General features: G+C 39.3%; 2 long non-coding RNA genes across 3 annotated transcripts; one reads left to right on the top strand and one right to left on the bottom strand.

Moving 5' to 3' along the window:
* Positions 1-12,465: 12,465 nt before the first annotated feature.
* On the bottom strand, positions 12,466-27,256 carry LOC143099479 (uncharacterized). 2 transcript variants are annotated; one of them, XR_012981626.1, is made up of 5 exons: positions 26,622-27,256; positions 25,449-25,610; positions 23,265-23,316; positions 21,629-21,842; positions 12,466-13,613 (listed from the first exon to the last, which is right to left on the bottom strand). It is a non-coding gene; the product is annotated as an uncharacterized LOC143099479 (long non-coding RNA). The 2 variants fall into 2 exon arrangements; XR_012981625.1 differs by lacking the exon at positions 12,466-13,613 and adding an exon at positions 14,006-14,145.
* On the top strand, positions 15,956-18,610 carry LOC143099478 (uncharacterized). The gene is made up of 3 exons (XR_012981624.1): positions 15,956-17,190; positions 17,872-17,935; positions 18,356-18,610. It is a non-coding gene; the product is annotated as an uncharacterized LOC143099478 (long non-coding RNA).
* Positions 27,257-27,378: the final 122 nt, after the last annotated feature.

Below are 27,378 nucleotides of genomic sequence, written 5' to 3' on the forward strand. Positions count from 1 at the left end.
AGAAAAGTACATGTTTGTGTCACCCCATCATGGGTTTCACCAGATTATCAATATTCTCTTCTAACTTCTCTGACTAACAGAGACCATATTTAAAGTTACACACAAAGAAGGAGTGACCTCTAGGTCCAACCCAGTTTGAATATGCAATAGAAAGGGAGGATGAGGATTAGGCCTTCATCAGGTCTGGTCAGCTTCTATTATCTTTTAATTAAAACTACCCCCTTTCCTGGGAAGTCCTTCAGAGGCTTGGACACATGCTGTTCTACAAACATTCACACCTTGGTGATGGGCAAAAGGCATAAACAATGGATACACTGCATACAGACCAAAGACACACACACAGGGTACACATGGTACACACACACACACACAATCACAAATGACCATAAGAACTATACAGTCTTCAAGTCATAAAGACTTGAATCATTAAACCATTCACATAAAATATGAATACAAAATATTCCCTTCAATTCCCCCTTTTCAAGTCCTTAAAGACTTGAACATCTAAACTTGCTTACATAAATTATGAATCAGCTTATTAACAACAGAGGACTTTTAGGGTGTGGAAGGAGGTTACAGATAAAAATAACAACAGTAGAAAGACTGACATCGTCTATCATAGAAACAGCTAAGAAAATGCAACCAAAGCCAGTTTCCATTCTTCGTGTGGTGCACAATGTTTAGTATGTGTATGTGTGTGCAAAATGTGCTTAGGGCGGCGCTTGGCTCTATTAATAGGGGGCGTTCCCCCACACCCTGTGTTCCTCTTCTTTTTCTTCAATGTTTCCTTCTCCAGTTAAAGTATACCAACAAAATAAAAATTCTCTAGTCTGAAGGTCAGGGTCGACTACCTGGAACCTTCGGATCCTTGCTGTTTTTGGGGGTTATTCTGCCCACAGCAGGTCCACTATTCTACCAATCTTTCTCGTGATGTTCTGACTAAGGTCCTTTTGTGGGATGTTACACAGGACTTCCAAATGCTGCTCTCCCAGGAAAACTGAAGTCTGCTGGGGTCTCCAGGGGAGGTGTTGGTTGCTTTCCCCCTTTCGATAAGTTGTGTCTCGTCACACTTCTGAAGCCAGCGGGGGAAGTGAGATATGCGTCGTTAGGATGTTTCTGGGTCTGCGACTGTCTGAGTCTGTAAACAGATCTTGCAAATACATGTAGCTTTGGAGCAAAAGGTTTAAGCTTTCATTCCAGTACTAATAAGGAAATTATTATTCAGTGGAGTTCAAAATTTTTCAAAGATGACGTCAGCTGCAGTCAGGTCTGTCTTGACCTCTCAGTTATACCTCCAAACACGCAAACAATACAGTACATGAACTTTGAGGCTTGTGATGCCTCAGAACAGAATTCCTAGTAATAATGTAAACATTTCTTATGACGGGTAACAAAACATCTCGTCCAAATCTAATAAACAGTGTTCTTGAGAAGTACAAGGTTCAAGTCCTCAACCTGTAATGTAACAGGCTATTTACACACATCACCATTGTTAAAAACCATCAACATGGTAAGGGTCTGTTTGTAGACATCAACTATCATCCGGTGATGGGTGGCTAGGAGCAAAGCTTGTAAATGTATGAATTAAATCATTACACAACGACAAACAAACAACATAAAAATGAAACTTCAACCCATATGTTTTCTAATGAAATTAAAATATATCAGCCGTTAAGGCAAGCAAACAGACCATCAGAAATTAAACCAATGAGAACAAGGAAAAAAATAAAATTAAAATAAAATAGCAACACAGCCAGAAAAGGCTCAAATGAGGATCATATAAAATTATCCTCCTGTTATCTTAGCACCTATAATGGATTTGGGAAATCTGTAACCATATCATCTGAGCAACAAGTATTCCTAGTCAGGACAAACTGAAAAGGAAATCAAATGAAATAAACCGTAGCATAAAGAAATAAAAGGTGCAACAGAATAACAAAAATAAAATTCAAAGTCAAAGAGAATCAAATCAAGGAAAGTATAGAAATGATATTAGTTACTACCAGCATCTGTACAGCCTAGGTGCTTTAAAGCAACAGAATCTTACAGAGTCAAGCAGTGCCTTGCAGTTTCACACGTCAACAAAAGTATGCAAATGTTTTCAGGGCTATTTACCTCCAAACAGCTTTTAAAGAGATTTTGCATTAGAAGTGAGGGTCAGTAAAACAAAACATTAAGCATTTAAAAATGACAATTTAAGGAATAAAACCAGTAAACTTTAGAGACAAAAGTATTTCAAGTCAATACCATCTATCTCCCCCTTTTTATAGTTTCTTAACTATAACCAAATAAAAGTCATTTCAAACATAAAGAAACTCAAGTTGTGGGTATGAATCCATTCAATTGAACATTTGCCCACATCAAACAAGGCGTAAACATGTAGCAAACATTTCCCATTGGCATACAAGCAAAAATAAAAATCTGTCTTAACATGTTAAACCCCAAAAGACAAAATAAAGAAAGACAAATGGTTGAAATCAACAATGGTTTATATCTCCCCAGTGAAGTTCCTTTGTGTCCATGGGGAAGAAGCTGGGGGGGTGGTTATAGAATACAGTGGTGCTAAAACAAAGGCAGTGAGATAAGATAGCAAAAGGTGTGAAAACTTTTGACCCAAGAAAACAGACAAAAGAAAGAACATAATTTCAACAGTTCAAGACTTAAAATAAAGTAGGCCTAAAACATCATAAACAGCAATCAATTTCAGCTGGGAAATAAAAGTTACAGGAAAAGAAAAGGTACTTGATACTAAGTCCTTGATCCTGCTAAGATTATAAACTTGCAACAATTCCTCACCCATACATTTCAAAACAGAAGGACTTGAAACAAAAATGGAAACAGACACATACAAAGAAATAAAAAAAATTCACACACACAGGGCCGGCCCACACGCGCCTTCATTCATACTGGACACACACAGACACACACAGCTCCATGGAGCTGGAGGACAACTTTAAACGGGCTGCAAGAATATTTTCCTGCTTAAAAAACGGAACAAAAGAAGGCATTTTCGTTATGTGCTCTCATGTTAGCTCTGACAAAGACATCGAGGCGCCTCTAGCGGCAGCTAGTTAGCTCAGGCGTACTTAAAAGAGGCCTAACCATGCTCTCTTGAGGTTATGCTATGTTTGCACACTTGAAAAAGGTTATTAGCCTACGACATGAATCCTGGTTTCATCATCCATAATAAGTCTCCATAATTTAAAAAGTTATTATTATCAATCCAATTTCAAATTAGTTGTATTTTATCAATTTGAAGAACACAGTATCATATCCACTCTAATGTTTTTACTTTAAACGGTGGAAAGCATCATTCGACGCCCCAACTATTACATTACGCTTTTAGTTCAACATCTTTATAGACTATTTCAAACTGTGATCTTAGTTACACAATCTAAAGATGGTTTCATACATCTGTTATGACCAGCAACACTCTTATGCAATTTCATTTTCAGGTGAGAGATCCTCAGGCGAGCAGTCCCCCTTTTTGGTAGACTTTTACAGAAGATTGGTCATTTCTCCTAACTACCCCAGAATTTTGACCCCAAAATTCTCAATAGTGTCCATAGGACCGACTGCATTTTAGTCTTAAATGCATAGGCTATTTCCAGAAACACAACTGTTTCTAACGCCGAAAGCTTAGATTCATGGAACCGATATGATATTTATTTCAATACCTAGAGCCATTTCCAGAAACAAAGACTGTTTCTAACGCCCGACCAGTCTGACTAGAACTGTTTAGGAGCTCCCTAGATCTCACCACCAGAAAATATAAATTACCTTACCTTAAGAGTGTGCCTTCAAACACGATGATGAAGATCTCTTTCAGCAAAACGTTGAATCCAATTTAAATCCAAAGTTTTTATCTCGGTGGAACCTCCATAACTGACAGTATATTTTTTACTACCATATTTCTCTTGAGACTTAATCAGGATGATGCAGGTCAGAATCCAGGCTTTATTCTTTTCAATGAGGGGCCTAGTGCCCCTCAAGGGAGAAAAGTACATGTTTGTGTCACCCCATCATGGGTTTCACCAGATTATCAATATTCTCTTCTAACTTCTCTGACTAACAGAGACCATATTTAAAGTTACACACAAAGAAGGAGTGACCTCTAGGTCCAACCCAGTTTGAATATGCAATAGAAAGGGAGGATGAGGATTAGGCCTTCATCAGGTCTGGTCAGCTTCTATTATCTTTTAATTAAAACTACCCCCTTTCCTGGGAAGTCCTTCAGAGGCTTGGACACATGCTGTTCTACAAACATTCACACCTTGGTGATGGGCAAAAGGCATAAACAATGGATACACTGCATACAGACCAAAGACACACACACAGGGTACACATGGGTACACAATCACAAATGACCATAAGAACTATACAGTCTTCAAGTCATAAAGACTTGAATCATTAAACCATTCACATAAAATATGAATACAAAATATTCCCTTCAGCTCTTTGCATTTTTTTGTTCTTCCTCCTCCTTGTACCTCTATTTTTACAGTATCCTGCATCTCACAAACTTGTCCTTTGATTCTTGTTCTTTGTTGATATGAACGTGTACCAGTCAAAATCTATTGAGCAGTCAGTACTGCAAACAAATGGAAAGCACAACGTTCAGGGCCATACGATTTGTTTACAGTATTGTACAGTATACAGCCTACAATGCACTGTAGTTCAGTGTCCAATAAAAATCCTCTTTCTTGCCATCCTCCCCTTCCTCCTCATCCCCCACGTTGCATATGCACTCGTCTTCTTACATAGTTTCTTCTATCCATTTTCATTCCCACCTTCAACAACCTGTTTGCTCTCTGAACTGGCGTATATTGGTTTTGTCACATCATTTGAAACAAGTGAAATCAATTTTGAGTGGTTGTGTTTAATCGATGACATGTGTATGTCTATTTGTATTTTATTTTTGCCACTTGTGTTTACCAGTATGGATACAGTACATAAGCATTTAGTGCAGAATGTGTTTTGAGAATGAGTGTTTAAAGTTTTTCTAAAAATTGTGTTTTACCATGTGAAATGGTTTAAGGTATTGACAACAGACTGAATAATTAGCTTAATGAGTTCAAGCAACTGAGAACTTTCTTCAGCCAATGGGTTTTAGTGTTTTAGCAACTGTAAAAAACTGTAAGTACATATATATTTTAGATGTTACATGTACTGTACATATACTGTATATACTGTATCACCACATATGTATTGTGCATACATTGTATGTGCATGGTCTCATATATGTACATATATTGTGTATATACATATATCTTTACAAATATTACCAATACATTTCCCCATCTGAATACATTATGGTGGATATTTCTAACTAATTTGGGGCAGTCATGGCCTACTGGTCAGGAATTGAAACCGAAGGGTTGCTGGTTCGATCCCCGACCAATAGGTAAAATGCTGACCTGATCATGATGTTGTGGCACCATTCTTCATGGTAGCAAATGGCAACATCATCAGCTGACCAGTTCACAATGTTGTGGCAACATCACTCACAATACTACATGGCAATGTCATCGGCTGACGTCGCGGGGACGGTTCCAAAGGCAGCAAATGGCAACGTCATCAGCTGACCCGTTTATAACGTTGTGGCAACATCACTCCAAATACTACATGGCAACATCATCGGCTGACGTCGCCGGTACATTTCCCACAGCACCAAATGGCAACGTCATCGGCTGACCTAATCACGATGTTGTGGCAACATCACTCCAAATACTACATGGCAACATCATCGGCTGACGTCGCCGGTACATTTCCCACAGCATCAAATGGCAACGTCATCGGCTGACCTAATCACGATGTTGTGGCAACATCACTCCAAATACTACATGGCAACATCATCGGCTGACGTCGCCGGTACATTTCCCACAGCACCAAATGGCAACGTCATCGGCTGACTTAATCACGATGTTGTGGTAACATAACTCCAAATACTACATGGCAACATCATCGGCTGACGTCGCCGGTACATTTCCCACAGCATCAAATGGCAACGTCATCGGCTGACCTAATCACGATGTTGTGGCAACATCACTCCAAATACTACATGGCAACATCATCGGCTGACGTCGCCGGTACATTTCCCACAGCACCAAATGGCAACGTCATCAGCTGACCCGTTTACAACGTTGGGGCAACATCACTCCAAATACTACATGTCAACGTCATTGGCTGACGTCGCGGGGACATTTCCTGATACTAAATGGCAACGTCATCAGCTGACCTGACCATGATGTTGTGGCAACATCACTCACAATACTACATGGCAACGTCATTGGCAGACGTCGCGGAAACGTTTCCCACGGCACCAAATGGCAATGTCACCAGCTGACCTAATCACAATGTTGTGGCACCGTTCTTAACGGTACCAAATTGCAACATCATCAGCTGACCAGGTCACAACGTCGCTGCAATGTCACTAATGGTACCAAGTGACAACATTGTCTTGCAAAGTAGCTGTGACGTTGCAACAACGTAGCCAGAAGGTAATGTCGCTGTGACCAAATGACAACTTTATGGCGACATTGCTGCAACGTCATGTGTTAGCTGGGAACTCATCATGTGGGAAATCAGATTATCTATCAATATTGGGCTTTGAACGTAAGGGATATTTGATCAGTAATAGTAGGCTACATTTTGTAACATTTATAGAGAAACCGAGGGGAAGTTAAAGTAGAAATTAGTTGGAAATTGAAAACACATACAAAAAAGATTCGGGGCTTTTGAAAAGAGATTCGGGGCTTGAGCCCCCGAAGCAACCCTCTCGCTCCGCCAATGCAACCACCCAGAAGTAACTTCTGCATTCAGTGAGATTTGCACCACCGTAATTTTATTTTTGACTCTTCCCGTCACCGTTGCAACCTCTGAGCGCTCATTCTCCAAGTTAAAGATCATTAAAAACCACTTGAGGAGCACAGTGGGACAGGAGAGACTGAGTGGACTTGCTATGTTGTCCATAGAGAATGAGAGAGCAAAGAAAATGGACATACACAGAGCATGGTGGACGAGTTCGCGGAGCGCAAGGCTCGTCGTATGCCCTTCAAATAGTGCTGCGTATTATTGTTGTTTTATTATTAGGTTTTATAATTAAATTATGTTATGATGAGTTTAATAAAGCCCTGCCCGGCTCTGACTTGTTCACTGGCATGTAGCCTACCCTCCTATCACATTTTTGACTAGTCTTATAATAAATTAATATTGACAGATGTCGCAATTAATTCCTTGATAATGTTTCCTTTGCACTGTAGCCTGAATGTTCTTAGGATAAGTGTACGCTAAATTAATCAATGTAAACATGCTAAATGATAAGGAAAGGAGCAGCAGCTAAAAAACCCCAATCCTTTTAGTTTGGAAGGACTTGCATAATTGTATATGTTTTTAATAATTCGAATGGATTGATGATTGCTCTCAGATTACTGCTAACATCTCAAAGATTATTGATGAAAAATTAAGTCCGCTGTCACATATACTGCAAGTACATTGTGAGGAGCTGGACAGTCATGGTAAACGCATTACAGAGGTGGAGGGCAGAGTGTCTGCTTTGGAGGATTCTGTGGACCCAATGGATAGCAAGATGAAGGCACCAGAACAACAGGTGGCGGATTTAAACGAACATGTCGATGATTTGGAGAATAGAGGTCGGAAGAAGAATATACACATTGTTGGACTACCAGAGGGTGTGTAACAGTTCAACCCTATATTTTATATACGAGATGAACGCTACTAAATTCAGAAGGAAATAATTCGGACACCAGTCATTTGATTTTAAGTTTAGTTGCCGTTTAGTGAGACTTCACGGTCACGTTATGCTTCTTCTCTCTCGCTTAACTGATTTCACTTCATACATGCAACAAACCCCATACAATTAATAAAATCACCCCTACCCCAAACAGAAATATATAATTCAGTCCAAGCATGTACAGTTAAACTTGATCACTTTGTTCTACCCCGCCCCAAACCCAAAGTCATATAAAGCGCTACCGCAAATCCACGTGCGCACAATGTCCAACAGAGAAGAAAAAGGAATAGGGCTAAAAACCACCGATCAGTCGATGACTGATCTCTGCTGATGTCCTCATCTCCTCATATCTCCGGATAGGAAGGTCATGGAGACTTCAGACCAAGTGCCCTGTATACCTCCGATTACCGGAAGTATTTTTAAAACAGGAAATAAACTTTAAAATCCTTATATCTCGAGAACGGAAGGTCGTAGAGACATGGGGACAAGTTCTCCGGCTTCCTCGTGGTCGGTTTTGGGGAGGCGGAAAATTTTTGACCTATCACCAAGTCCAAAGTGGGTTCCGAAAAAAGTTCCCCCAGAAAGTGTATAGGAGTACGTTTTAGGTGATTCTGAGTCGAATGGCATACCTTTGTAGTGAACCTTTTTTTCCCCATACAATTTTTTTTTACTGTCTTTGAAAATGACTTACAATTGCACCCCTCCATTTCGCCACTAGGGGTAGGGTTCGGGAGTTATGAAAGAAAATGTGTTTGGGTTAGGTGTGAGACAATGTACAACGATCCTCCCCAAACTTGGATTTACTCCAAGCGAGGTTGAAAGGAGGAGTCGAGGGAAATGCACGGGCCGGCGCTTGTTAAGCATTGTCACAAGACCTGTGGTTATTTCTGGTGTGGAAAGCTTTTATGGGCTTAGAATTCCTCTTAATCCTATCTACATATCAAATTTTTAAAGTGGCGACTTAACGGATCAAAATGGTGAGTTTCTAGAATAATTGGTCATAGTGTTGAGTTTTAGGAGGTCAGACCGTTTTCAGGTTAAATTTAGAATTAAATTTAGATGTAGTATTACAAAAAGAGACCATAAAGTGTTGAGTTTTAAGAGTCAGGCCCTACTGGGTTAATTTTAGGATTGAATTTTTAGGTGTAGGGTCAAGGTGAGAAAACCTATTGATGTGGGTTGGTTAAGTTAAGGGTTAAGATTAGGCATAATGTTGCAACTAAGGTTAAGGTTAGTAGTTGGGTAAGATTCAGGGATACAATACATACGTGTTTCGAGTGAGTCTGTAGTTGGGTTTGAAATGACATATAGTGTTGAGTTTAAAGAGGCCAGACTGTTTTAAGGTTAAGTTTTAGAATTAAGTTTAGGTGTAGTGGTTACGATAAGAGACCACGCAGTGTTGAGTTTTAGGGGGGTCAGGCCCTGCTGGGGTTAAGTTTTTAAAATTGAATTTTTAGGTGTCGGGTCAAAATGAGAAACCCATTAATGTGGGTTGGTTAAGTTTAAGGGTTAAGATTAGGCATAATGTTGTAGTGACAGGTTAAGGTTAGTAGTTGGGTAAGATTCAGGGATACAATACATATGTGTTTTTGGTTAAGATTAGGCATAATGTTGCAGTGACAGGTTAAGGTTAGTAGTTGGGTAAGATTCAGGGATACAATACATATGTGTTTTTGGTTAAGATTAGGCATAATGTAGCAGTGACAGGTTAAGGTTAGTAGTTGGGTAAGATTCAGGGATACAATAAATATGTGTTTTTGGTTAAGATTAGGCATAATGTTGCAGTGACAGGTTAAGGTTAGTAGTTGGGTTAGATTCAGGGATACAATACCTATGTGTTTCGAGTGAGTCTGTAATTGGGTTTGGCTTGACGTCTATTTAGATAAGCCATTTTGGAGTGGGTTGGTACAGATAGGGGTTAAATTTAGTTATAATATTGAGTTTCAGGGGGTATTCAGATTAAGTTTATAGTTAAGAATAGCTTTAGGGATACCTAAAGTAAGAAAGTAAGTGAAACGTTGGACTTTTTGATGAATCAGTGACAGGTTAAGGTTAGGAATTGGAATCAGTGACCGGTTAAGATGAGGAATTGGATTAGGTTCAGGGATATAGACACTATGTGCTCGGAGTGAGTCTGGAGTTGATTTTGATATGTCATTTAAGAAGTTCTAGACTTCAAAGATTTTTCATGCGGAAATGTTTTTGATTTTGTATAAACCTTGTACAAATAAAGATGAAAGAGTCCGACTGTATTTCTTTGAAAAGTCCTATTTTCACAGAATCTAAGTGGGAGGCCCCACCAGACTGTGAAATGTTTTGTAGGACACATCTTCAGTAGTGCTCCTCAGAATCATCGGATGTTTCAGGCCTTTAATCACTATACACCCTCATCTGAGGCGGCCTCGCTATAGGATGATCAGTCCTTAGCGTGTGTCCCCTGTCCAATTGGGTTAATCTATTACGACAAAAATGGAGTAAAAATTCGCAGTAAAGGTTGAGTAGAACCATAGTAGAACCTGTGGAGTTGGTTTTAAATCATGATAGTGCTGTTTGTCTTTTATGGGGGGCCCGTGAATGGTATTGTGCACAATCCCCAATGAGGGGCTAAGCAGAACATTTTGAATGTTTTGAGACTCCTATTAAAGGATACAGAATGTTTGATAGATAAAACATATGGTCCAGCTTCTCTGTTTTTATTGTTCCATAAGTTGAGAGTAGTTTGAAAAGGGTAGGGTAATCGCCGGTTGCGTTAGCTGGGAGTAAGAGTTGTTGACCTGGAATTGGGATAAATGGTGCTGGTAAATGTTGTCCAGATTTAGTGCCGATGAGGTGCAAAGGAGGCTGACGATTCAGGAGTAGGGAGGTCATTCCCAGATAGCAAAGGGGCGTTGAATCCACGTTGATTGTTGGTTAGAATGGTCGGTTTCCGTCAGACGACCGAAATTCACCGTTGAATCAACGGAGTGGAAGGTCATTCTTTCAACTGTCGGAGAATGTCGAAAACACTCCGTTGAATCAACGTTGATATGCTGGCTAATTTTCAACGTCATTAACGGGATGTCGAAATGAGGTTGAATTGTGGTTGTAACATCAACGCATCTGGGGCAGCAATTTAATAAAGACAGGATGAGTCCAAGCATGTTGTAGGTTCAATAATGCTATTTCTTGTAGCCAGCCTACCTACCTAAGCTGCAGATAGGCTATGGTCATTATTATCCCTGGAACAACTTCTGGCATGAAATGAAAACTATGGCCTAGCCTATATACTTTCCTTTTAGCCTATATGTATATCTAGTCATTTTTGTTAAGCTCACAGTGCTTAACATCATGCAACAACAATGGCATTTAGGGAGGGGGGCACACAGGCTGCAATTTAGAGATCCTAGTAAAACTATTCAACAATGCACGATGTGCTTATAATCTAACACAGTTCAAAGGTAAGTTTAGACATAAGTCACAAAGCCCACTCATACACCATTGAATTTCCAGACCCCGCTTCCTTGAAATAGTTACTCAAGAGTTTGATTTCACAGATAAAGGTTTCAATACCCATTAAACAAAATTGAAAACACTTGCATGTTAAAGGAATACATGAAAATTACATCAAAAGAAATGTAGTGCAACAAAAAATAGTTTATTTAAAATAAAATCAAAACATAGACAAGTACAGCTAATGAAGAGGTATAGTAAACCAAACAATACAGCATACCAAGCAAAAATCTACAAGATAACTAATTTATTTTTCAATAGTGGCCAACACACACAAAAATGGCCTCTTATTGTTTTATATTATGTCAAACGCAAGGGAGACAGAGAATGAGATTTTGCAGCAATTTAATGTGACAATTAGTCAGGCCGAAAAGGTCCCCCTTAGTGAAAGCTCATGACATCTACCACTTTGTGAGGCAGCTTTAGACTATGCGAACAGACCTCGTCAACACAGTACAAACAGTTGTGTCAGTGACAGTACAGACAGCAAAGATTTTAGTCAATCATCCAGCTCTGATGAAAATGAGTCTGGGGAGATGAGTCTACGAGACAAACTTGAGCAATGGGCAACGACTTTCGAAATTAATCTCGTTACAGTTACTGCTCTTGTCAATATTGCTGTGGGAACATTAGGTGGGGGTGAATATCACCACTTTGGATTGGCTAAGGGAATTTTGTCCAAATTGAATTCAATCCACCTACCTAGTTGCCTTCAGACAATTCGATTGCAATTTAACAGTGATGGTTTACCCATTTTCAAAAGTTCTAGCATTAATCATATTGACAGCATACCATCCAGAGCTGCTTAGAGATCTTGAGATTTTTCCTATGCCATCTGATAAAGAGGTGAATGAATGGACCACTTGAAAAAGAACAATAGTTTTGAGTGTGTGAAAAAAAGAGAACCATGAGAAACATATTTGGCCTACACACCAAAGTCACGGTTGGTGTACATGTTGCAAGATCAACAGTGATCACTAACTGAAAATTACATAGGGATTTGGGATTATCGCACCTGTTGAACTCACGGCGACGACAAAATCAGAAATGCAAACGTTTGCTCTAAACACTTTTGTCCTCTGCCTTCGAGCGGATACTGTGATCTCCGATACGCTAGTGCTGCACACTTTGATTTTTGCTACACCAGAGCTAACTAGCTAACTAACAAAATGGCAAGTTGCATCACCTGTATTTACAGAAATAGACAGATTGAAGGACACAGAGCTAAGGCAATTCATGGTTTACAGTGGGCCTGTGGTTCTGAAGCGCATTCTTCCACAAGAGATTTTTGAAAACTTCTTGGTTCTCCGTGGGTGTGTTTTTATTGCTCAGTCCCAACCTCTCTGCACCCATGATTGATTTTGCCAATAGAGTACTGACAGCATTTGTAAAAAACTTTGGCGACTTAAATGGTGAAGGGGAAATTGTTTTTACTATACATCAGGTGATGCATCTAACTGATGTATACCGACAATTTGGTGCCCTTGACCGTGTCTCTTCGTTTCCCTATGAAAATTTTCTTGGAAAAAAAAAAAAAAATGTTGAGAAAGCCTAATCTACCATTACAACAGGTGGTCAAGAGGTTGTCAAAGGTGCCTGATACCTTGACTTAACTTCCAAGTATACAGCCCCTTCTGTTTGACTTACACCAGGATGGTCCATTGTCTCTGCATTTCTGTACTGTTTGGCATTGCTGAATTACAGTCACAAAAGATTTGTCTGTGTCTGGTTCAGTTTTTATAGTCTACAAAAGACCTAAGCTTCAGAGAATCACATTTCACTTACCCCTGCCCATCCCTTACGCCTGCCTATCTCATATGGGGTAGCAAAAATCAAAGTGTGCAGCGTTCACATACCGGAGATCACAGTATCCACTCAAAGACAGAGGACAAAAGTGTGTAGAACAAACATTTGAATATCTGATTTTGTCATCCCTGCGAGGGTTTAACACGTTAATTTCAGGAGTCTATGGAGTGACCAGAGGTAAACCTCTAAAGGTGATTGTGCACTCCTTTATGTGTGATGCTTCAGCTCTGCACCAATCAAGGTTTTTGCTGTGAAGAGATGTCAGGTCTCCCAAGACGCACTCAACACCTCACAGTGGCACAGGTCTGCCAAGATCAGCACACTTGACTTCCGACCAACCAAGCAGTGGAATAAGAAATTATAATCCAAAACGTGTTTAAGCTGCTGAAAGTGAAGGTGTATGAAAGATGAGCAGGAAAGCACAATTCTTACAACAGGGTTGCGCCATTCAGTGGCAGCAACAGCTTCAAGTATCCTCTTCCCAGGTTGACCTCCAGTTGATCCTTGTTCCTCCTGAAGGTCAGGAACACTTCACAGAGTAGTGTGATGTGCATCACAAATACTCCTAAAAGGAATCATAAAAGAATTTTAAGGATACAATTTCAAAAGCAGTGTTATGCATGAACCAATTTCATTTCCTATTAACAGTGAATTGAACACATTCCTGACATAATAACTTAATCTAGCTCAGATAGTTCAGACTCAGAATCAATTTAGGTCCAGCTTGGTAACACATGCTTATATTATTTAGTTGTGATTGAAATAGGTAACAGAATTTCCACAACAACTGGAGATGGTAGTGATGGAAAGCTGATTATGAAAGGAATTGTTAAAGGTTTATTTTAGGGCTGAACTGATTACTTGAGTAACTCAAAATTATTAAATTACAAAAAATGATTGATGAAAATGATCTGCCTCGAAGCTTCGCTTAATTTCCATCACTTGCGATGTGGCCTGCTCAGCTCAGGCGTTATTGTTTCACACGGACTGTTATTGCCAACGCGCACACCACTTTCAGAAGTAAGTTGGCGTGATTACACCAAAGAAACCATCCGTAAAAGGCAGCAGATGTCCAAAGTTTTGAGATCATTTCAAATCTAGAAAAGACAAGGACGTCAAAACGGCATTGCACTCTATTGTAGCCTGCTGTACTTTACTGCAGAAATTCTGTATTTTAAACATGAAAATACTTAAGTACTGCACTGTATTGTAGAATAACTGCACTGTGAAAACTGCAGTTATTTTTTGTAAATGAGGTAATTTGGTAGGAAAGGTAGATGCTGCAGATGCACAAATATACATAAAATAAATAAATTTACTTTGAAGTGACTAGGGCTTTACAGCTTGATATTTATTGTGCACATTAATCAATTTGCAAAATATATTTTAAGAAATAAATACATACATATTTTGTTATTCGATGAAATAATCACTAGCATACTCATAGCTGCAGCCCTAGTTTATTTGAAGAGAGAAACCAGAAGCACTCACTGTCTTTCTTCATTTAAAAAATATGAACTGAATGAGTCTCAATTGAAAAGAACTATGAAGGTTAATTTATGCATTTTCTAATCACATCACGACCTGAAGACTGATTTCAAATGACATTCACCGAACACAGGAGATGGACAAAGGAGATGCATGAAAGAGGTAAGTCATTTTCCTCACCTCTGGAATAAGAAAGATATTTACTGAACAAATGGTTGTAATGCATTTGATGGTATTGCCTTCCATTGCTTAGGTGCTAGGTCAACCTAACCCACTTAGTTAGCAAACGCAGAGGTGTAGCCCGTTACAATTCAGCGAAATGTGGGGGTAAATTGAAGAGTTCAGTGCCATGTGAGCACTTCACTTATCAGATTATTTAACAGAATACTGCACATCTAAAAGTCGCGTGCTTGCCAACCAGCCGCTACTATAATAGCCCCAGCTACCAACAATCTGCGCAGACGTTGGTGGTGATAGACAAGACAGACAAGACACAGCATTTTTAGCGATACATAGCGATATTTAGATTGATTTGTTTTTATATTAATATTAACTTTAGCTTAGAATAGAAGATAGGTAGAATAGATTTTGTATATATATTTGTTTGTTTATATTGTTAGCTATTAATCAGTGTAATCTTTGTTGTATATATATAGAGTTTTAGATTAATTTAGATAAATTAGCGTATAGTATTAAATAGATAGATTAGATAGCGTTAAATAGTTTAAGGACTTTTTTCCTTCATTGAGCTGTTGAAAAGGTAAGTTTAAGTGTAATGATAGTGACTACAATGTTAAATCACTTTAGTGTGCTAACGTTAACGCTAGCATGATAACGTTATTAGCCAACGGCAACAACCTAGAACATTTGCTGCGCGAGCACCTTTGATCTCCATTGATAATGTCAACAACTTCACCTCTCGTATCCAATAACACGACATGTAGATAATGTCATGAATAACGTAAATGTTGTACATTTACGACGAATATGGGCTATTTTTTACCAACGCCATCAGCTATGGCAAACGTTAACTCGGAGTTGATTAGACTTGATATCTAACGTTAAAAGTTAACGTTACAGTCCACTAGCAATGCAACAAAGTTAACGTTACAGTCCACTTGCATTGCAACATAACACATGACATGTAAATAAATGTCATGAATATATAAGTCAAGTTAACTATTGAAGGCATAACGTTAAGTTACATTTCCGACGGGTATTTTGTGTATCAAGTTAATAGCACTACTAGAATTGAGACCTTGAATTTCCCCTTGGGATATATAATGCTATGATTGGCTATTAGGCTACATTAACGTTAGCTGACGAACTTTAATCAAAACATGCTAACGTTATAGTTGGCCTACATGTACTACCTTATCATTAAAGAATAAATGTCCGTTAATACAGCGAAAAATGCGCGAGGCATAAGCGGGCAACTTAGCCAGGAATCGTTTGATTCAAAGTTCGTGACAGTTTAGCTAACGTTAACGTTACAGCAGTTAACACCGCAGTCCAAGGTTTTTTCCCCAAGGCAATTGTCGATAAAATATGACCGATTACATGTTTACAAATTTGTTCCGTTTGCTATACTACTCTATTACTATACCAATATTACTAGGAATATCATCCATAATATTGGTATTTAGTACAATTTCTTTCTAAGAGAGAACGTTATTGAGTGATGTCAGCATGGCGCACTGCGTTCCTTACTAAATCCCCGGGAAACTGTCGAAGCTAATGTTAGCCCATGCTTAAACTCATCTGACTATACTAGAATAAATTTAAGACATTAAAAGGGTCGATTCGCTACGGGAAATCGACCCGTGGACATGTCGGTCCATTCTACATAATATTGTACCAAATACTGCGACTCAATCTTTTATATTACGCTTAGGAAACAATTCTGCTAACCTTGCTATGCCACGTGAAAATCCATCCACCACCAACAGCATCCTCATCCATCCAGCTGGCAAATCCGCGGCGCAGCATCTAAGCGCTGTGCCGCTCCCCCTCCGTTTTAAAGGCATTGAACCGGAAGTGAATTACAGGCAGCCTCTGGCTTTTAACCAATCTGAGCGCAGTTGATTAAAGGTCTCATTCACTGAGAAACCGTTTAATACTTGTTACTTTCGAAATACTATAGCTCACTCCAAGTTGCATATGCATGCTGCACGTGAAAATGATCTTCTACCCCCATTGCCCGCAGTAGCCAATGAAAGAAAATACACGGAAAAACAAGCGAATCAGAAAGAGCCCTTCCCAATGACAAGGAAGGGAAACTGATTATTCATTGCCTCGCCCACCTTGGCTTGTGACCGCCTACAGGAAGACTGGAAGATTTTGCGGCTAGGGGATTGTCTCTCTGCAGCTAGGAGCTAACAGCAAGTTGCTAACATAGCGGAAAAAAATCGTGCCAGTGTTATTTGTGGCAATAACACATCAATGTTGCATGTCTTGCCTTAGAAGCAAGAGTTGAGGAAGAAATGGTTCGGATTTATCGTTGGAACACCACCACCGAAGTAGTGCAACATTAGTTCTGTGTTCCAATCATTTCGACCACACTCACTGCCTACAGTTAGAAAGTGGTTTTGCATCGATGTTCTGAAAACCTGGCTCTGTACCGTCATGACGATCGACCACCAGGCTCACAGGCTGTAAGTACAAACAAACTTTTCCACCTAACGTCTGTTACAAAATAGCATGTTCATATTCTTCACGTTAGCATGCATGAAAAGGGTACAAGCTAGGCTTAGGCTAGCCTATATTACAGGAAGCTACACCAGGCACGTAACTGAAGTGTTCTGTTCGCGACGTGTAAAATCAGAGAATGTCTAATAGGAAGGGCTCTGGTAAAATCCATTAAAGGAATGGTCTATTTTCCCGAACGTAGCCTACAGGCCACTAACACACCAGGTGTAGCTACTTCCATTGATTAGGCCTATTGGAAGCTATTGTTGCAGTACATAACGCGAACGGAATGCTTCAGTTACGTGCCTGGTGTAGCTACACTCATAAGAAACTGACCACACTACCCAGAGATTTAGCTTGTTGAACCTATAATCTTCTAACCTAAGCGTTAAACCACAAATAATAATATTAGCAACAATATCTTATGCTCAACTAAGTACGGGTATTGTTCTAGTCTGAACAGGGAAAATCAAAAACACAATACCCGTGCACTAGGATAAGTTGCTATCACTATAGAGCTCAGGTATTTACACTTCAGTCTAATTTATGTCGTCTTGCCATTATTACATTGACCTTTGTACTGTAGGCCTGCAATGATGTTTTGTTTGATTACTTGCTGTTTACTTAGTGTTTTGTATGTCTTCCAGAGCACATCCTCATGTCAGGCTACACAGCTTTCTAGCCTACATTAGGTCATCACGTTAAGGAAAGGTTTGTGATCTAACTTTTATTGTTGTGCTAGTTAGTTTCTAGAAGTCTTTTTCTAGTAGGCTAATACAGGTTCTTATGTGCTCGTCAATGTTTGGGAAAGTCAATTCATGGGTTTCTTCAGGTTACTTTCCACAGGTGTATAAAATCAAGCACCTCGATTATGAATGCAGACTGCATGGTGCTTGATTAATACACCTGTGTAAATGGACCTGATGAAACCCATGAATTGCATAACAGATAGAATTGATATTACCGAAAGTCTTCTTCTGGGTGTGCTACTTAGTACATCATACACCTTACCACAGTCACTAAAATATGTTTGTTTCCATTGTGCCAGTACAGTTTTGTGTGAGATAGTGAATGTCCTGTGTACTATTAGTATCTTGTAACTTGACAGTAATACACATTTATTTACTTTAGGTACCCAAACAGAATACTTCATGAAAAGTATGAGTATTGATACAAGCACTTCGGGTACACCATGGGCATGGGGGCCTGCTACCTCTACTGCCATCAAGCCTCTTCATCCAAGGCCAGCTAGAAGACCTCGGGTTGATCAAAAGGAGGAGGAGGAGGATGAAAGCGACATCTCCACAATAACACCTATGGCCCAGCACAATAACACCTATGGCCCAGCACAATCAAAGAGCAATGTAATAGAATCATCACAGCCAACGAATGTGTTTTGTGAGTTGGATCCCCAGGACAATACAAGCCGAAACAACAACTCAGACCTTTTTCCCTAAATAATCCCAGCACCATCTTACAAAGGATCTGTAGGCCAGATGTCTGCATCGTCTGGCAAAAAGAGGACATTGTTAATTCTGTGCATAGTTTGGATGTTCTTGTTTTGTGTTTGCATTATTTAATAGACTGCAATATTACTATTTGTCAGTGTTTCACGGACCACCTAGCAAAAAAAAAAAAACAGTAGACCTACTTCAACAGTATATTACACAATAGGCCTTCTCACTGAACCACCTTGCTTATTGTCTTTGCACCTTGCTTATGGTGTCAGAGGATTCATATGATTTAAACTGGCAAAGGTTACATCAGTGTTGCAGAACTGTTTGGATTTACATACAAGTTGGTTCAATATTGCAAACAACTCCTCTATTATATTTTACCACATCTACTTGTGGAACACTTGAGAGCTTGCGGACCACACTTTTGAGTACCACTGCTGTATGTAAATATAATAAAGTTATTTATTGAAAATTGACCTGTTTTGTATATTTGTTTTAGGAGTTTCATCAGTTTTTGTCCCTTTTAAGCTAAAGGTTTATCTTACCTTTCATATCTTCTGTCTCACAGAGGGCCATAGTCGAATGTTTAGTGCATTTTGAAGGGAGTACATTATGCTAAGGCAGACTGGTTCTAATCCTGGCCAGGATCCAGACAACATTTTTCTAACCACATGAGCAATCCCCTTACGAAAAAGTAGTATAGGAATCTTATAGTATTTGGGACAAAATATTATAGTAATCTTATAGGAATAATTATTATAGGAATAATTGGGACATACTGTAGAAGTACTACTAATAATTCTATAATATCCTGTATAGTTTTTCTATAGTAGTCTTATAGTACGTCCAAATACTATAGTATTCCTATAAGATTACTGTAATATTTAGTCCCAAAATACTATAAGATTCCTATAGTAGGCTACTTTTTCTGTCATACGTGACAGAAAACAACTTGAGTAGGCTAACCTCTGCCAATGTCAGGCTATCAAAGCCATAGTTCTCATTACCGGAGAAGTCTTGCAGCACACATTCTCTGCTTCTGTAGGCATTCTCGTACAATTCCAGCAAAATATAGCTAGGTAGGTGTGTTTGCATTTAGATCTATATATATATTGGGCTATGACCAAGGTCTTTCAATGATAGTATCATGGAATTCAAACCATACAGTAACTATCTATTCCGATAGCATTAGCAGGCTAGGTCAGTGGCTGAACATCATTTAGGGTGCTTACCTGTGTTGTGAAGTAAAATATCTACTAGGAAGACTTTTGACTGTGTAAAGAAATAAGTCTTTATTTTAAAACGTTTCCAACTGTTTATTACTTGAAAGCAAGATGACGATTGTCACAAATGTTTAGCTGCTAACGTTACCTCTTTTAGGAGAAATTTTTAGCTGACAGGCAATTGTTACCATTCTATTAAACCAACGTTCACCGACAAACGATCACGAAACGGTTCTTCTTCCTACTCGAATACTAGGATCAAACACATGAAGTTGTATCTCCGAAGACATTTTGTGCAACAGTTTTGACTCGAGTTTTAGCCAGGTTTTAGCACTGTAAAGTTGAATATGGAGCATAGCACAGGCAGAATCGGATGAGGACGCACTGGAGGAAGCGTCACAGTACTGTTAGCCAATCAGAGGTGAATTGATTAGCATGTCATTAATATTCATGACTAGAGGCGAAATCCAGTCGTTCCTCCCCGCCCACCTTCCCCACCAAACTAGAACAGCATGAAACAGACGCAGGACAGCATTTTTTTCACCAAAACCGGCTCACAGGGCATTCATCAATACTACAGACCACTGCAAAATTAATGAAAAAACGATGAGATGAGACCTTTAAATACGTTGTTGGCATAGGCCTTATAAGAATGCATAGGATTTTTTCGACGTGGAGGGACTTGGGCAATACCATTTTAATATATTACAAAACTAGAAATCACGTTATTTAATGTTAAAACTTAAATTCATCCTAATTTCACTGTGTCATATTAAATGTAATTGTCAATCGTTGCCACACTATGCCATTGAAACTAATTTTGTGTTTGTTTTTTTCCCTTCCATTTGCATGTATATGGGACACTGAAGACCATTTCAAGCTCACAGTAAAGGTATCAGCCTAATTTCTTTTTCAATAGTGGCCAATACACACAAAAATGGCCTCTTATTGGAGTAAAAGAAGGCGAGTCTTGTCAAACGCAAGGGAGACAGAGAATGAGATTTGGCAGCAATTTAATGTGACAATTAGTCAGGCCGAAAAGGTTCCGCTTAGTGAAAGCTCATCACATCTACCACTTTGTGAGGCAGCTGTAGACTATGCGAACAGTCCTTGTCAACACAGTACAAACAGTGGTGTCAGTGACAGTACAGACAGCGAAGATTTTAGTGAGTCATCCAGCTCTGATGAAAGTGATCCTGAGGAGATGAGTCTACGAGAGAAACTTAAGCAATGGGCAGCGACTTTTGGCATTAATCTCGTTGCAGTTACTGCTCTTCTGTCAATATTGACAGTATACCACCCAGCGCTGCCTAGAGATGCTAGGACACTTCTTGGCACTCAAAGGAGAATAGCTGTGGAAACATTAGGTGGGGGTGAATATCACCATTTTGGATTGGCTAAGGGAATTTTGTCCAAATTGAATTCAATCCACCTACCTAGTTGCCTTCAGACAATTAGATTGCAATTTAACATCGATGGTTTACCCATTTTCAAGCAGTTTACCTATCACTTAACATAGTGATCACTTGCAGCATATACACCAATAGTGACTTTGGTGTGTAGATTAAGACAGATAGATAGATACTTGTAATATAGGAAATTCTGGAAATATATTTCTAAGGGTTATTTTTCACACATTCAAAACTCATCAGAACTGTTGTTCTATTTCAAGTGTTTCATTCATTCAGAAATATTATTCTTTTTCAAGAATTTCATTCATTCACCTTATTATCAGATGGCACAGATGTGGAAGGTGGTCGAGTTCACGGACAAAGGCGCTGCCGTAGTGCCATCCAGCTGGCTCGAGAAGGCTGGGGAAAGCTGGAGGTGTTACTGGCCTGGATCCTATGACCACTGGCGGCTCCAAAAAGCCGTTTTAAACCACCTTCCACCAGGTCAAAACTGGGATGTTTTTGATGACGTGAGGGTCTTGGTAGGCTGTGGTAAGGAAACATACTGCATTAAAACATTTCTTTAAGATTCAACTTGTTACATTGCACTAACACATGTCATTCACTTTCAGCAACATATGGTAAGGCCAAAGACTATTTGGATAAGTGTTTGCAACCTGACTGTGCAACAACAGACATCCAGTCAGAGGCTGAGATTCCGGACAAGAGGAAAAGAAGGTAAAAAAAAATTCTGTCGTGTGTAAGCAAAACCGAAAAGCTCACAAAATATATACAAAAAAAAAAAAGTTTGTTCAGTGTGTTCTGTTTATATTTCTGGTGTTGCTGACCCACTACCATGACTGTTCCAAAGGGCAAACCCACGCTACAAGCAAGGTAGCAATCTTGAAAGAGCGGACTCATCAGCTACAGCCAGGAGTTGGAGCTTGCCACGAGAGGCTATTGGAGGTGCAGATCTACTGCAATAACACATATTTCAGAATTAAACAAATATCTGATTGTCCATTTAGGCCAGACTGAAATTCAACTGCCATTTCCTATGCTTCAAGGTGAGGACACTGATGAGGATGAGCCAACCCCTAGAAAAACGGCAAGGCCAGCGATTGACTTTGGGCCAGGTAGGATAGGCTAAACATTTGTGTGTTTACTGTTTAAGGCCATTTCTAGTAACACTCAAATGCTAACAGTACCATTATCTTATTCTGTATTAAAGTGTTTTTTCCTTTGCAGACATCAATAGTGAGTGGCGATTTGGGTCATCAACCACCCAAAGAGGTAATTTAGGCCTAACCCTTCCTACCCGTCCACTACTGAAACATTGACACCCTACGCCTGTATCTGTCAGTCTTTGCCCTCTAACACTCTACTCTTTTTCTTTTCTCTCAAACACCATGCAGACTCACATCAAGAAGGGCATTTTACACAAGGTAAATTTTACACAAACTCTTCCTTAGATACACCAATCTAATCGATGCACCTTGTGATTTTCAAATATAGATGCACGTCAGCCACACCAACAGCTGTTGCGTGGTAAGTTAAGGAGACACAAACATTCATAGTCATATACATCAGAATGAGCTAAAATGTGAAAGTACACCAGTAAGAAAACATATTTCTAATATTAAGTAACTTAAATTGACAGATATTGGATTAACAAAAGTGGTACAGCTGTTGTCGCAAGTGCTGGACGAAAACAGACAAATGAAAGAGGAAATCAGCAAGCTGGGGAGTGACATTAGGGCCCTAAGGAGAGAGACGGTGAGGCAGGCAACCCCTGAAGCTTCCCCGTCAAACATCAAACTGCCTCTCAACACAATGGAGGAGTTTGAACAGGCAGAAGCTCTCATCAAGGAAAACCCGCTCGAGAAGCAAAAAATGGTACTTAAATGAGCACTACCAAAAAACTTTAACTAACATTACATTACATCAATTTAAATTATTATGAACATACCTCTTCTTTCCAGCCATCCACTACACCACTCGCAGTAATTGTAGGAATAATCCTTGAAAACAAAAGGAACACATTTCTCATTAGGTGACACAGATGAGTTCGCTAATATGGTACATAATTATTCATGCAATGTTTCTTTTCATCTGTTTGTTTGTTGGTTCATTATGTCTTGTCAGATCTCTACATTTACTCTTGTTGGTGGGCACACTGCTGAAGTGACCGTAAGGCGGATGCTGCAGAATGGCCTCACCAACAACCTGGCTAGCCTTTTCAACTGGGCAGGAAAAGGCCACAAGAAACCTTTTAAAGAAACAATGCTCAGTGATGTACTGTATGGTATGTTTGTCAAAAAATGTAATGTGTTACTATTACAAGTTACCCTATCTAAAATGTAATAGGCTAGTAGTGTAACTATTTCAATTACTTTAACAAAGTAATGTAACTAAAAGAAGTTGGGACAAGTCAAAATGTCTACATCGAGAGATCATAGGCTTTCAGAAAAGATGTAGTTTATGAGTATGTGTTCTTGGTTCATTCTTGATTCAAAAGTCTTTAATATAGGGGACAGATTATGTGTTTTTGACTTTTAGCCTTGAGGGAAAACAGCAAAACTCTAAAGACTAGACCCAGGAAGAACCGGAGCATAGGGTACTTTGCTTTATTTGGTGCAAATAACTGACGGTTCAACGCACAGCGTCTTCCTCAGCGTCAAAAGCTCAGTACCCGGTGTGCCCCGGTTCTTCCTTGGTCTTTACAAGAAGCTCAACCTGAGCAATGAGAAGTCTAAATGCAAATTGTTGCTACAAGAAGGCCTATCTTTTCGTTATTGTTCCAAGGAACAAGCAGCGCATTGGCACCGCTGCATCACGTAAAGTAGGCTACTGTACACCGAGATACCTTGTATGAGATGGGGACTATTGAAAACGCACTATGACAGCCGGGTTATGCTTATGGGGGTTTCAGTTGGCTCCAGAATTGGACCAGTGATCGATCCTCACTATTTTTTACACAAGAGCCACATTGGCAGTGCAAAATCAAAGAGAGCAACTTTTACGACAACATACTAACTCACCTTTGCAAATGTGCATTTCTACATATAATATATAATATACATTCTAATATAAATACATATCAATAAATATCCCACAAAAAAGAAATAACACAGCCAATAGCTAAATATATACAGCCAAGGCTTAATAACTTCATTAGCTTAATTCAACTTCACCTTCATTATTTGGGTGAAGGGAGAAGTATAATTCAGATGTTTGCGTTTTTGTAGTGCAGTATTGTATGTTTATGAAGCACATTTGAAAAAATATATTGGCTGTGTTACCACATAGCCTACCGTGGGTCCCATTTAGAAACGGCCACATAGCACATTCGCGCTTTCCGTAAAACACGCAGCTGCATGAAATGTCTTACAACTTATCGCCACAAGGTGACAGTTTAAGTCCTCTGTAGCATTGCCGGTAAACAGGGCAGCGGACTGCATTCAAAGGCGTTGCAAGTGGCATTGAGATACTGTAAGCAGAACGAAACTAAAGATCACCTCGTTGAAGTCACACAGTAGACTAGGCTAAATCAGAGCCTACTTTTGTTTTTATCAAGATGATGGCCTTTGGCGAACAGTTTAGGCCTACTCAAAATGAGTAAAACCAAATTTGGCGAAATCTCGCCAAAGCTGCATGCGAGCCACCAATTATAGCTTGACGAGCCGCGCAATGAGTAACACTGGGCTAGACTGTCAATACACAGCATTCTGACACCTGTTGAACTTGGCGGATTGCGCACCTACGAGCAAATTTGACCAGAAAACTAACAATTCTCCTTCTGTAGGCTAGGCCTATTCTTAAAATTAATAAATAACAATAAATGTTGGTGCTATTTCAGAAAATGGTTAGGCTAGATAGTCTAATCCCAAACTACCTCCACTACATCCAACAATAATATAATTTATTACCTTTAGAGTGTTATTACAAAACTCCTTTAACCTTCTGTCTTCATGGCTAGGCTACTGACCAATCCTGGCTCAGGGATTAGTTTCTCTATCTCGTGCACGCCTAATGCTGCACCAGGCATTCTGACATTGTGCCCATTTTGGTTTTATTCTAAGTTAAATTAATTAAATTAAGTTTCTTTGTAAACTAAATGATTGACATGCATAGAGGTTAAAATGTTGCTTACCTGCACGTTGATCACTCTTGACGGGGTTGACCATCCAAAAACGAGTCGTATAATTTCCTGTTCATGTTTTGTTGTTCAAAATTGTTTTATATCAGAATGTCCTCCTTTCTTTTAACGTTTGTCTTGTCTTGTTTGTTTCTTTCAGCTGCACTCCAAAAACAGCTGCCAGGGAGCACAATAATGATTTATGAAGGCACGGTGAAGAAGTGGTTAAAGTACGCTCCGGAGAGAGACGGAGGCGTAGGGAGGCGAAGCAGGCCAGCGCAAGATCAGGTAGATCAGCTAGTCGAGCTTTTTAGAAATCTCATTGAGCGTATTGCTGGGCATATTTTGTAGCCTACCAAATGTTAATATTTCTCTATTTCTTTTCAGGCGCCTTCATGACAAGACAAGTCATGGAACAAAAATAAACCTACATGGATCCGATGGAACATAAATAAACGAAAATGTGTTTGATAAGATGTTCTGTGTGTTCATTAGTAGCCTAGATCTGGCACTCTGCCTTGAAGGAGATTAAGTAAAATGTCTTTGTTATCCTGTAATTTTATGATGTCCTGTTGTAGATAAAACAGGAAGTGAAACTGAATGAATCAATCGACCAAAATTCGACCATAATCGCTAGTTGAATAAAGGTTGAAGGGGGGTCGATTCGCTGTCACCAGTCACCCCCTTTTCAACGTTGATTCGACGTGGAACAGTATGAGCAAATTGCCGTCGAATCGACGACCGGCTTCAACGTTGATTCAACGCGGTTTGGTTGAAGCGGCGGAGGTTGATTCAACGTGGATTAAACGCCCCTTTGCTATCTGGGTTGTTTAATGTAATTATCACTTTAAGGGTGGAATAATATCGATCTCAAAACGTGGCTACTGGGGTTGATATCCTAATTAGTTTAATAGTAGAGATTGTGCTCTTTATAACGTAAAAAACCGGAAGTTTTTAACTGTTACCGTTCCAGAGATATAAGCTTTTTTATGTCCTTAATTTAAACTGCATTTTAAGATTGGAAAATCGCGATTTCAGAAAAACGTTGTTGGGGTTGCTGACCTAGTCAGTTTAATAGTAGAGACTGTGCTCTTTACAATGCAAAAAACTAGAAGTTTCTAACCCTTTTGGTTCTCGAGATATGGGGGGGTTTGTGCTTAGTGTTTACCACATTTTCATATTACCTACATTTTGAACTTCGTCTTCGATCCGTCGTTGCGGGATTATGACGATTGTTCTCTTAGTGGGTTTAAAAGTAGAGAAGAGGCTCTTTTTAATGCAAAAAAACTAGAAGTTAGTAGCTTTTGTTGTTCCCGAGATACGGAGGCTCAAACGTGGTGAGGTTGATCTCTCACTCACTTCCTGGTTCTGAGGTTTGTTGAACTTCCGGTTTACGATTTCGTCTTTGGTTCGCTGATTCGGGATTATTAAGGTTGCACAATCAGTCGGTTTACATGAGAAAAATCAGCTCTTTTCAATGTAACAAACCCCGAGTTTCTATCTATTACGGTTCCAAAGATATAAGCGTATTTGTGTTTCCACATGTTAAGTTCCATTGATAGAGAATAAACTGCAATGTTATTATGCTGGTGCCCTCTAGTGGACAATGAAAAAGTAAACAGATTGCCATTTTCACCTGACTCAGAAAAGAAGGTTAGAAATATTTTGTTTACTGATTATCTCTTGCCAGTATCTTGTGTTTTAATTGATGTTAACTTGTTTTTTTCCTTTTATTATGGTGTTTATTTTTTACTATAATCTTTATCTATTAAATGTTTTAGAATATATTGTCCTTCTATGCTTCCATTTGTTGTCATTGTTTGTTTTTTGTTTATGTAAAGCGCATTAAGTGAATCCTGTGAATCCGACGCGCTGCATAGAAGGTTTAAGGAGTCAGCGTATTGGTTCCATCAGATGAGACCCGTTTGCACCATGGCGTAGGTGT

The sequence above is a fragment of the Alosa pseudoharengus genome, unplaced genomic scaffold (assembly GCF_046254945.1).
Source record: "Alosa pseudoharengus isolate Yale_2024_CS ecotype anadromous, Long Island Sound unplaced genomic scaffold, YU_APseudo_1.1 YU_APseudo_1.1_scf_29, whole genome shotgun sequence".
NCBI classification, from domain to species: Eukaryota; Metazoa; Chordata; class Actinopteri; order Clupeiformes; family Clupeidae; genus Alosa; species Alosa pseudoharengus.